Source organism: Scylla paramamosain, chromosome 19, assembly GCF_035594125.1.
Source record: "Scylla paramamosain isolate STU-SP2022 chromosome 19, ASM3559412v1, whole genome shotgun sequence".
Taxonomy (NCBI): Eukaryota; Metazoa; Arthropoda; class Malacostraca; order Decapoda; family Portunidae; genus Scylla; species Scylla paramamosain.
In genome coordinates, this window is record NC_087169.1 from 3553145 (window position 1) to 3564616 (window position 11472).

At 45.2% G+C, this 11472-nt stretch overlaps 2 non-coding genes across 2 annotated transcripts; both read right to left on the reverse strand.

Moving 5' to 3' along the window:
* Positions 1-3293: 3293 nt before the first annotated feature.
* On the reverse strand, positions 3294-3365 carry Trnac-gca (transfer RNA cysteine (anticodon GCA)). Its single transcript has one exon. It is a non-coding gene; the product is annotated as a tRNA-Cys (tRNA).
* Positions 3366-3851: 486 nt separating this feature from the next.
* Trnac-gca (transfer RNA cysteine (anticodon GCA)) lies at positions 3852-3923 on the reverse strand. Its single transcript has one exon. It is a non-coding gene; the product is annotated as a tRNA-Cys (tRNA).
* Between the last annotated feature and the right edge of the window lie 7549 nt (positions 3924-11472).

Here is an 11472-nt window from a genome sequence, read left to right on the forward strand (position 1 = left end):
TAACATCTTTTTACACTTACGGCTTTTTTCATTTCCTGCTTCCTTGCCTTGCTTTATTTTGCGCATTTGTCACCTTTCTTTTCTTTCCTTTTGGTGTGAGAAAGAGAGAGAGAGAGAGAGAGAGAGAGAGAGAGAGAGAGAGAGAGAGAGAGAGAGAGAGAGAGAGAGAAAGAGAAAGAGAAAGAGAGAGAGAGAGAGAGAGAGAGAGAGAGAACGAATGAATGAAAAGGGAGGAAAAAAGAATGGGTAATAGGAGAAGGGAGAGAGAAAGCATACGAGGGAACGGAAGAAAGGAAACACTGAGATGATGAATTGATGCTCGATACACGGAAAGGCCGCAAGGAAAGAGTCTGCCATTACTCTCTCTCTCTCTCTCTCTCTCTCTCTCTCTCTCTCTCTCTCTCTCTCTCTCTCTCTCTCTCTCCAACTTTTTTATGTTTTTACTTTTTATCCTTGCATTCCAGTCTCCTTTCAATCCCATGCATGGAATGAAGCGGAGCCAGGTTCACCTCTGCTGTAGCGAGGATGTTCCAGCTCCCACCGGTCTTGAATAAATCCATAGTCAACTTGTAACACGCGTGCATCCCGGCAGCTTGGAGTTTAGTGAGGCGGCTGAGCCAATGAGCTGCTTGATGTGAGGCGGAGCTCAGCCAATCACAAAACATTTGCATAGTTTGATAATTACAATTTTTGTACCGAGGGTGCAGGGGGTTCAGAGGGTCTGTTAGGACCAGCAAAGTCTAGAGACATGTCTCCCAAAACTTTACAAATGGCTGAGGAAGAGGCAGACGAAGACACTCGGGGCTGCCGCGGCTGCTTCGGGTGGTTCTTCAGGCTGTTCAAGAGGAAGAAGCGCGGGCCCCGCTCGAAGCACAAGGATCCCGAGTCATCCTTGGTGCCCTTGGCCAGTAATACAGCGCTCTTGGAAAATAGCAAAGAAGGAAATGAAAACGACATGACCGTCGCAGAGATTAATGAAGTAAAAGTCATAGAAGAAGAAAACGGCGCCGCGGTGGCTGCCGAGGATGTGGGGGAGGCGCGGCAGGCAGAGCAGGATGAGGTGGAGGTGGCGGAGGAGCAGGAAGAGCAGGAGCCCAAGGTTGTCAAGACCTGGGCTGAGGAAGTGGACGAGGCGGAGGAGAAGGGCCTGGACGTGTTCGCCCCGGAGATCAGCTGCCTCCCCCACGTTGCAGCGATTCACAGCGATACAGAAGCCTCAACAGAAAATGAGGCCACTGCAGCTGCAGCGACTGAAGCCTCAGTCGCTGCCTCAGTCGCTACAGCTGCAGCTGAAGCGACTAAGATTACGATGAGCGTCACGCAGAGGCGCAGGGCCCGCCGCAAGGCCCTGGCTGCTCGGAAAGCCTCGGCAGAAAGCGAGGCTGCCACACTAGAAAATGAGGCTCCTGCGGCAGTGGCCGCCGAGACCACGCCGCCCGCTGACAGCACCGAACAGCCCCAGGCATCCGAAGGGACGCCCGTTTGGCCCGCACCCTCAGTGGGGGTGCATGGGAGCGACGGGCCTCCCTTCGTGCCTGAGGCTCCTACGGTTGCAGCGACTACAAGCGCTGCAGGGCGGCGCAGGGCCCGTCGCAAGGCTTTAGCCGCGCGAGTGAAGAGCGAGGCACGGCTCGCCGCGAGCACGGAAGAACCGCCGGCCCCCGACAGGACGCCCGTCTGGCCCTCGCCCTCCGTGCGGGTGTCTGGGAGCGACGGGCGTCCCTCGGTAACCACGTGGGAGGAGGCCGCGTACGGCGCCTTCCACGCGCAACGACAGCGTCCAGCAGGACGGGGCTCGGCCGCGAGCATTCAGAAGCCGCCGGCACCCGACAGGACGCCCGTCTGGCCCTCGCCCTCCGTGCGGGTGTTTGGGAGCGACGGGCGCCCCTTGGTGACCACGTGGGAGGAGGCTGCGTACGGCGCCTTCCACGCGCAGCGGCATTATTGAGGCCCGTGTCGAGGAGGGCAGGACTCGAACTGAGCGTCCGCACTTAACTGTTAATTGAGAGAGAGAGAGAGAGAGAGAGAGAGAGAGAGAGAGAGAGAGAGAGAGAGAGAGAGAGAGAGAGAGAGAGAGAGAGAGAGAGAAAAGAGGACGGGAGGACAACTCACCGAAGACTCGTTCATTCCGCCAATCGTTTTAGTCAATGGCTTCTTGAATCTTTTGGCGGCTCAGCGGAGCTGCGTTAGCGTTTTGTCGTGCAGCGCTCTTCCTTCTTGTCCTACGTTCCCCGAGTCCCAGTAACAGCAGGGAAGTAACAGGCTATTTAAAGACATAAAAACTAACTCTCCATGACTCGATGAGGTATCAGTTCCGTTTGTTTCTCTTGGAATTTGGTTCTCTCTCTAAATCAAAAGGCATCAGATTCTCGCTGCTCATTCCTGCCTCCCGACACTCTAAATTATGGCTCTATCTATCTCTATCATCATCATCATCATTGTTGTTATTATCAATACTATTACTACTACTACCACTACTACTACTACTACTACTACAACTACTACTACTACCACTACACATTTCTGGCTTGTGATTCAGTGTTGTTGAGATTTGTTGGTTCCCCAGCAGCATATCCTCCCCTGGCTGCACAACACAGGCAGTCAATGAAGATAGGTGGAGGTGCGTGATCCACCACTAATCCCTCTATTTGACCAATCCGGTGTCTTGAGGCTCCATTTCTATAACAAGTCATCACGTTAACCCCTCTCTCTCCTCCCACATCCCATGACAACCCATCACGCAGCTAACCCCCATCCTATAAGTCATCCCCCCACATCCCACAAGTCATCACCCAGCTAACCCCTTCCCCCCACATCCCACAACAAGTCATCACCCAGTTAGCCCCTCTCCCCCACATCCACACAACAGAAGCAGTACGTCAGCTGTGTGTGGATATCTTTGCGGTGCATATAAAGAACTGAAGAGGTTGCCTCATCAAACTTAACACACAGTATTCACAAACATTACACTCTGATCAACCGTCGTGGTCTCTTGAGAAACCATGAAAGCTGTTCCTTTCATCTCTTCACCTTCACACAGACTGTTCAGGCAGAGGGGCAGGGCGGGGCGGGGCGGGCAGGATTTATCTGGATCTGGATCGAGGTTCTGCTCCCGCAAAAGGAACGGGTCACCACAGAGCCTCGCTGGCTCGCTGCTCGCCAGCACGGCCTCTAGGCAGCAAGAAATGTAGTATAGCTCCTACGGCATCTTATTACAGCACTCTTGTCACGTCACAGAAGCACCAGCTTCACGAGAAGGCTTGTTGTTTCAAAATGCCAAAAGTTGTGATCGCAGGGGGTGCCCGGGTTTCAACCGGGGACCTCTCGATCTGCAGTCGAATGCTCTACCACTGAGCTACACCCCCTTGACAGCACAAGTCCCGTGTCACTGTTAAGAACAGGTGTTGTTCAACACAAGACACCTGTGACTCGCAGCTTTCACACCGGCCACCTTGACGCGCCACAAAACTCACTTTCTCCTTACACAGGGACTACCATGGCATCTTGCAGCTTCTCATAATATGTTCTAATATTTGTTATGCTGTCCACAGCGAGGGGTTTATTTGAATTTTTTTCTGTAACTAAACACACACACACACACACACACACACACACACACACACACACAAATACTCTGCCTTATATCAACACCAAAAAGAAAATGAACATATTTTCAGTGCTTAATGTTACCAAGAGATCTTACGAACACCATCTAGCTCGTTACCCTCTCAAGTTGTCATTGATGTACTGTTGCTTTGTCCTCTTTACAAGGAGCATCGTTGTTTTCGAGGTTTATTCTCGTCTTGTTACACCTATTCAAGGAAATTTACGGAAAGAAAAGATACAGGCGAAGGGGGCGCCCGGGTTTGAACCGGGGACCTCTCGATCTGCAGTCGAATGCTCTACCACTGAGCTACACCCCCTTGGCTGTAGCGCACACTAGTAGTAGTAGTAGTAGTAGTAGTAGTAGTAGTAGTAGTAGTAGTAGTAGTAGTAGTAGTAGTAGTAGTAGTAGTAGTAGTAGTAGTAGTAGTAGTAGTAGTAGTAGTAGCAGCAGCAGCAGCAGCAGTATTATCATTATTATTATTATTATTATTATCATTAGTAGTAGTAGTAGTAGTAGTAGTAGTAGTAGTAGTAATAGTAGTAGTAGTAGTAGTAGTAGTAGTAGTAGTAGTAGTAGCACCAGCAGCAGCAGCAGCAGTAGTAAAATGAATAATAACACAATCATCATCATTATTTCCTGTCCAGTATTTTATGTTATCATTTTCTACGTGCAGTATCTAAAATACTCAAAAAATCCTTTTCTATCTACTGCTTGTGTGCATATGAAGACTACATGTGACTGTCTTCATGTGACTTTCTCTATAATAATCAGAATAATCACGGCTACGACGCATGTCACACACACACACACACACACACACACACACACACACACGTCTAAACTTTTTATTCAGAAAGTGTAATCGAGTTGAAACTAAGTAGAGAGACACACGTATCAGTACAATTCTCTCTCTCTCTCTCTCTCTCTCTCTCTCTCTCTCTCTGGTTTTAAGTCCTACCTAATTCTTTCATCCCAGTTTTCTTCTCTCGCCATTTAAAGAAAGACCAGCAAATAAGAACTTTAATTATTACTCTTTACATTCCCTCGTGTCTGAAAAAAGATATTCCATTAAAAATAAACTTTCCCAAAGAGATTATAACTAAAATTCCTTACTGTATAATGTTTTCCGTTAATTCCACGTTATTCTGCTGGTGCTGCTATTACTACTACTACTACTACTACTACTACTACTACCACTACTACTACTACTACCGTGAGGGTGCCTGGACGAGGTGTGATAGAGGAAAATTAGAGTGTAGTTAAAATTAGACGTGAAATAACTACCACTAAAACCATTACTGTTAACATTATTATTAATATTGCTACCACTCTGATCACCACCACCACCACCACCACCACCACTACAACTGCTACTACGACCTCATCACTGTCATGCAAATTTTAGCAATCACCACCACCTCCTTTCCTACCCCAGTGCCTGTAAACCTCATGCACACACGCTCACAGACACTCTCACGCACACACAGTCACGCACACATTACACGCACGCACATTCAAATGCACGCAGTATTTTAGAGCACTCCCTCCTCCTTTCCCATGACATTACTTTTTTTGTATTTCTTTTCTTCATCCTTGTTCTTTTCTTCCCTAATCTTATCAGCGACTCTAAGGCTCTTTTTTTTTTATTTTTTATTCCGTTTTTCTTTTGACTCGTTTTTCTTTCCCTCAGCACCCACCGCCCTCCACAGACACGCACTGCTATCTCCCCCTTTTCCTCTAGTTTAAGTCCTCGCCTTCTGTCCCTCTCCTTTCAGCTACAGTAACGAAGCTTCCCTCCACTCACCTCTCCCTAACTATCATTTCCTCTCTCCTGTGTCCCCTCTTTTCTCTTTCTGTTCCTGACTTTCTCTCGCAATTTTTCATGTTTTCCAATTCTCTCTCTCTCTCTCTCTCTCTCTCTCTCTCTCTCTCTCTCTCTCTCTCTCTCTCTCTCTCTCTAAGGTGTGGTAAAGCATCACAGGTGTTCTTAGGTAAAAATTAAGCCTTAAGAAGAGCGGACACGGTGGCTTTATGGTACTTTGCTCGACTCGCAACAGAAAACAAGTGCCTTCGGTGCCAGCTCACGGTAGTTCCTCGGTGGAAGATGTAGCGCTCTTCTCGTCGTATTATAAGGCGCCATACGACCTTCCCGTTGTTGTGTTGTGGTGCTATTACTCGATGTATAATGCATATAACGAGGAGGTTTTTGACTCTGCACTGGTTCGGTAGAGACACGCACACATACACATAGACACACACACACACACACACACACACACACACACACACACACACGCAGAAACATGCACCATTCATACCTGGCAGTTTCCAAGAGCGGCTTCCCTCACGTCCCTGGCCACACTAATTACACTCCACAAAAAACTCACGACGAACTTCACTGGGATGGCCGCGAAACAAACACGTACTCACTCAAACTTCAAAAAGCCCTCCAAAAGCCAGACTTCCACCCTCTGTTAACCTCCTTATTCCCTCTTCCTCTCTCCTCCTTTTACGCAAGAGAGGGATAAGCGCCCTAAGAAAGCAGTCACGCGCCAGACATCCCAGGAAGTGTTGGGTTGTGTAATCAGGCAAGGAGGGACTCAAGGTCTGCGACGTGCCAAGATGCTCAGCTCAAGTCTTCGTGTTAAGCGGTGAATCTTTGTTAGTCTCTGTGCTTTCAGCATATTACAGGAGTTTACCAGTATGTTCTACATGCATCTCTCTTTGCTTTGACTATCCCGCGCCACCTCAGAGGTAGAATAAGGGAAAAGTGGAAAAATATAATTTTTTTTCGTATTTTATATATATATATATATATATATATATATATATATATATATATATATATATATATATATATATATATATATATATATATATATATATATATATATATATATATATATATATATATATATATATATATATATATATATATATATTTTTTTTTTTTTTTTTTTGGGGGGGGGGGAGCGTTATATTATCAACACTTGGATCATAACTGGCACCTTCATTCGACCTCTTTTCCTTAGTTTTTTGCTTCCCTTGCCCTGAACTCTTCTAACGTAAAACAAAATCACGCATTCTCAGTTTCAATAAGATGGATAAGTTTAGTTCCTCAGATCTATAAGGAAAAAAAACGAGGACGAGAAGATAAGAGGCATTAGCAGTAGCATTAAGACATTCACTAAGACATTCATTTAACATTACGATCACTATATTGTAAAAAAAAAAACTTAATTTCATGGACACATAAACACAGAAATATCAAAGGAGAAAGAGAAGGTAAAAAGAGAACGATAGAAAATTAGGAGGAGGAGGAGGACACGTAAACGCAGAAATAAAGAATGAGAAATATATTTAGTCATTTCTTGGCTGGATAATTATATATGTAAAAGAATATTGAGAAGGGATGAGTGTGTGAAAAGTTAGAGGTTTTCATGTTTATGAAAATTATCAAGCTGTGAAAGGGTTAAGTGAACGTGCGAACGAGAGATGAACGAGATGAAAAAAAATATGAAGACTGAAGAAATCACAGAACTCTTTACCTTCGTCTTTTTTATAATCTCTCTCTCTCTCTCTCTCTCTCTCTCTCTCTCTCTCTCTCTCTCTCTCTCTCTCTCTCTCTCTCTCTCTCTCTCTCTCTCTCTCTCTCTCTCTCTTGCTCGTTTTTTATTAGTTATTAGTATCATCAATAAAACCATCAACGCCATTCTCTTCCTAATCGTCTTATCATTAATTTGGCTTTCATAAATATCATGTTTTCAAATAGCCCGCTAATCCTTTCACTGTGGAGGAGGAGAAAGGGAATGTAAAAAGAGAATGAAAGGAAACTGTAAGATGAGGAAGAGGAGGAGGAGGAGGAGGAGAAGGAGGAGAAGGAGGAGGAGGAGGAGGAGGAGAAGGAGGGTGTGAGAGCACAGGGACACTAGATTTTTGATAGGGCAATAAATTACCGCCCCGTCATAGGAGAGAACCATCCGCCATGCGGGCATGTGGGCGGAGCCTGTATCAATGCGCGCGGGCCGAGGTGAGCGGGTCACGACCTTGCTCGGTCTCTCTCCCGGCCGGGTCACCGAGCGCTCAAGACGTGCCCTCCTCGACTCCTCCCGAACCAGCCTGCAGAAAGGACAGCGTGGTGCAGCGGTGAGCCGAAGCCCTGACCGACGAAGCTGGCTTTCATCGAAGCAGACTGGAGGAGTGAGTACACCAGAGGAACGCCTTGGGTGAGTTATTTGTGGTAAGGCCTGTTCACAAGACTGCATTTCCAGCCTCCCCAGCGACCACGTGGTCGTCGCTCCTTGCTTACTGCAGAGTGATACAGCGCATAGTGTCGGGTAATTACCTCCGTGATCCCGTAACTTAACGTAAAGCTGTGCTCTCACAACGTAAAAGGACCAGGCATTGGACTCACTTCCGGAAGAATAGGTATTACCTTCTGTGTGCGGCCCACGCGCCACTGAGTGTAGCCATAGCTAGCCAGGCCTTTGTTGTAATTACTGTGTAAATATAAGTCAAATATTTACGACTGTGCTTTCTTTTGAGTGTCCTACCCTAGTCTACCTGGAGAGTCAACCAGGAGTCGCATGTGATCGGCAGGTGGTAACGTGAAAAGGGACTCCGATCCATGACAGAGGGGAAGGAGGAGGAGGAGGAGGAGGAGAAGGAGGAGGAGTTGAGTGGTGGTGGTGGTGGTGGTGGTGGTGGTGGTTTCCTACCCTCGTCTTCATCCTCATCTTTATCCTCCTCTTCCTCCTCCTTCTCCAAACATGCCTCAGCCTCACAACTCCTTCAGAACAACGTCTCTCTCTCTCTCTCTCTCTCTCTCTCTCTCTCTCTCTCTCTCTCTCTCTCTCTCTCTCTCTCTCTCTCTCTCTCTCTCTTAGATCATCCAACATCTTTCCTCCTCTCTCACATATCCATTCCTATTTCTTTGCCCCACCACCACCCCCAGCCTTCCCTTCCAAGCCACGTTCCCTGGTCTCCCCTTCCCTTCATTCTTTACAGTGTATTTGCTTTCCTTCCTTCCCAAATATTTCCATTTTTTCATCTCTTTAGTCCATTCCACTCGTTCTCGTATAATATAAAGGTATGTTTTCCTTGTTTTTTTTTGTTTCATTTTACTTTTCCTATGTTTTTTTCTGTCTCTCTTATTCTTTCATTTATCCTACTTCCTCTTCTTCCTACTTCTCCTCCTCTTCTTCCTCCTCTTCATCTTCTTTCTCTCCTATTCATAAAGCAAGTAAATTTTACCATTTTATGAATATAAATGATGATGATGATGATGATGAGAGAGAGAGAGAGAGAGAGAGAGAGAGAGAGAGAGAGAGAGAGAGAGAGAGAGAGAAATTATGTTGAGAAGTGTGAGTAAGCTATTTTCCTTTACGTATCCGCTCTCTCTCTCTCTCTCTCTCTCTCTCTCTCTCTCTCTCTCTCTCTCTCTCTCTCTCTCTCTCTCTCTCTCTCTGTCTCTCTCTCTCTCTCGAATAACATTTTAGTTCGTGCTTTGTATTGTAATTACAGTAGCGTAGAAGTAGTAGTAGTAGTAGTAGTAGTCGTAGTAAAAGTAATAATTCGCTTTGTTGTTGTTGTTGTTGTAGATTACATGTCACAATCGTCAGTTTTCTTTCTTTCTCTTTTCATTTCCACTTTGCCTTCCTTCCCTTTATGTTTCATTCTCTTTTCTTCCCTTTCCTTTTCCACTACTACCACCACCACCTTCCTCCTCCTCCTCCTCACCAGAGGTCATCAATTTATTACAGGGTTTGACGAGAACAAAGACAGCAACACTGAAATCCCCTTTCCTCTTAAGAATTCATCCTTCTTCCTCTCCTCCCCCCCTCTCTCTCTCTCTCTCTCTCTCTCTATCTATCTCTCTGGGCCTATATTTTAATGCGTCAGCAATTGGGAGGGGAAAGAATGGTCATATGTAATCCCTAATGGGCGAGTTTCTTCCCATTCTGATCTTCCCGGACCTGGCAGTGAGTTAATAGGTGAGTGAGTTGAGTGAGTGAGTGAATGAGTGAGTGAGTGAATAAGTGTGTGAGTGAGTGAGTGAGTACGTGTTCCTTTCTCAGTTACTCTTTTCCCATTCTCTATACCAAGGGTTCCCAACCTTTTTGTTCCTGTGTACCCCTTGCACATTTTTATAGGTTCATATGTACCCATAAATAAGTTAATAATAAAAGATGGAACTGTAATATTTTGACATTATTTTATCGCGAAATTTGTATGTGTAGACTGCATAGGAATCTTCAAGGTGACAACATCGATAAACTAAACTCAAGTAAGTTACAAAATACGTTGATCCATCACTAACAAATCTTTATAATTATCCATAACGATCATTACGTCCCGCACCTGATCCTTCCATGTCCAGTGCAGATTGAGGCCACGGTTAGTCCCATAACAGTGAAAAACCAAAGGGTATTTACTCCACTCTTGATTTAGATTAAAGTTTTGCTTACTAAAATGAGGAAATTGAAAAAAAAAAAAAAAACGCCGACATCGTGCAATCTGACTCTTTTTCTCTAACAACTTGCTATCATAATACCAACTGATGCTACCTGGAAAGCAAAACGACTTAAACAAAAAAAAAGAAATAAGTAAAATAGTTATGATAAAGGTAAGGATAAGTAACGAAGAACCGCGATCTTTCTTTATTTTCTCTCCCTTCATCCTCCACTTCCTTCTTTCTTGTATTTTTCTCTTTCCATTCTTTCTCCCTTCACTCTCATTCCAAGCCCTTCTTCCTCTATTCATTCCTTACTCCTTTTTATTTTATTTTTTCTTTCCACTCCCTCCTGTCTTACTTCCATCCTTCTTTCTCTTCTCCGGATCTCTTTTTTTTTCGTTTTTTCTTTAATCCCTCTTCTATTCTCCCAACCTCATTTCCGTTCTTTCTTCTTTTCCTCCTCTTTTCTTCGCCTTCTGTACTTTCCAGTCTCATTTTCTTCCTCCAACTATTTTTTTTTTTTGGCCCTCTTCCTACTACTCGTTTCCTTTCCTTTCTTCCTTTGTATATGTAATTCTATGTAACTCTTCCTCCATTTATTCCTTATTTTACTCCTACCAACTTCTTTTTTTCGGTTTTTCCTCCACTTCCATCCTCTCTTATCCTTCCCTTGTTCTCTTTACTACTCTTCCCTCCATTCATCCCTTACTTCCCTCCTTCCTACTTCTTCCATTACTTTTTTTTTCTCCTTCCCTCCCTGCCTCCCTCTCTCCCCTCTCTTGGTAAATCCTGGAAGCAGAATGTCGCCAACAAAACGGCGAATAAGTATGAGTTTCCTGAATTCCTCGGCCACTTCCAATATTTGCCGACGTGCAGGAGACGGAGGAGGAGGAGGTCTTTCACCCAACAACTGCTCACTCTGAATATATGACGACGAAATTTCAGAGCAGAATGGATTCCAGAGAGAGAGAGAGAGAGAGAGCAGCATACCCATCCACACGCACACAAAACAGAATAAAATGAAAACCTATAGTAATGAATTATGTTTTCTGACACTTGTACAGAGCTAGAAATCCTTGACTCCATGTTTTTCCTCCTCCTCCTCCTTCTCTCTCCCAAGCTCTTCTTCCCCTTTAAGAATCGAATCCTCTTCCAGCGTCCACACCGCCATTCTCCCGTTGACAAATGTTCCTATCTCCTTTTACGTTCTTCTAATGCATGGACTCTTTTAAGAACACCCTATTTATTCACACACTTGTCCGCGCCCTTTATAAACACAAGTCACCCTCTGCGACACCTGCGCCTCCTTCCTCCTCACCCTCCCTTGGTCAGTAAGCCGCTGCACTCACTATCTCCTACAAGCACCTTCAGGCACTTCCCAAACGTAAGCTTGTGTAATAAACGCTTCTGA